The sequence below is a fragment of the Macaca fascicularis genome, chromosome 6 (assembly GCF_037993035.2).
Source record: "Macaca fascicularis isolate 582-1 chromosome 6, T2T-MFA8v1.1".
Classification (NCBI taxonomy): Eukaryota; Metazoa; Chordata; class Mammalia; order Primates; family Cercopithecidae; genus Macaca; species Macaca fascicularis.
The window spans coordinates 21,913,475-21,914,645 of record NC_088380.1 but is presented as its reverse complement, the minus strand read 5'-3'; positions in this window follow the sequence as shown (position 1 = coordinate 21,914,645).

The window sequence follows — 1,171 nt, the reverse complement described above, 5'->3', positions numbered from 1 at the left end:
ATGTATTATGAGACAAGCCAAGTTTCCAGACCAAAACAGGCTCATAGCTAGGGTTGAAACAAACCACAAACTAAGCCAGCAAAGTTGGGCTGATTCCTTGAAAACAATGGTTACCTATTGTCCAGCTTGAGTAGCCCAGGGACAAAGGAAACACTGAGCATAAAACATTCTCTTTTTTTTAAACCTACCACTCACACCACATGCACTGATCACTGTCATCACTACTATGGTAAAGCATGTAGGATGCCGTTCAATTTCAATTCAGAGCTGTTACCTCCCCATGCAAAGCTGCCACATGGATGATCCAGACTTGGTGTTTTTCCTGAGAGCCACCTGTCACACATTTTCATGAGGTGACCATGACCACACACGTCCAGACCACTGCCTGACTAGGCCCTGTTCAGGAAGCACCCTGAGGTGTCCATTCCTTACGGAGCCAAATAGTTCCCTTGGTCGACTCCTGAGTCCCCTTGGCAACCCAACAAGAATTCAAGCATTTCTACTGCTAGCCTTGTGTTGGAGCATGAGCGAATGTAAAAGGAGTAAGGCTCTTCATAAACCACAGCCTACTTCAGTGTGGTGCTCGGCCAGCCCGATTCTTGGGTACTGAATTTCTTTTTTCTCATTTGTTGGAATTTTAAATCTTCTATTTATTTCCTTAAATGGCAGGTATCCTACCACATCTTCAATGAAATAAAAAGTGTATATATTATACATTGGGGAAAACAAATAGGGGGACAGTTTGATAGTTTAGCTCCATTTTTTTTGCTTTTATTTAACCTTTAAAAGTAAAACACAATTATTACAATAGAACACATGAACAGTAATAAGTGTAGCCCTATGTATCAATATTGTTGTACAAATTGGATGTGGTGGCTTAATCCAGAGCTGACCGCCCTGATAATAATCCAGAAAAAAACTATTTTTGCGTCTGTTTATAAAAAGACATTTCTTATTCTCAGCAGTAGCACATCATGAAATGACTCCTTCATCTTCATTTACATCACCCAGGGAAACACGGCAGGCTACAAAAACTGAGCACAGCAGTGAGTGGGGCTGTGCCTTGGGTGCCCTGATGTCACCCACATTTCCCTTGCATGTCCCAGGTCCTAATGAGCAGTGCAGGACAATGCTGAGTCAACCTACTCACCCTCACCCATTCCTTCCCAGA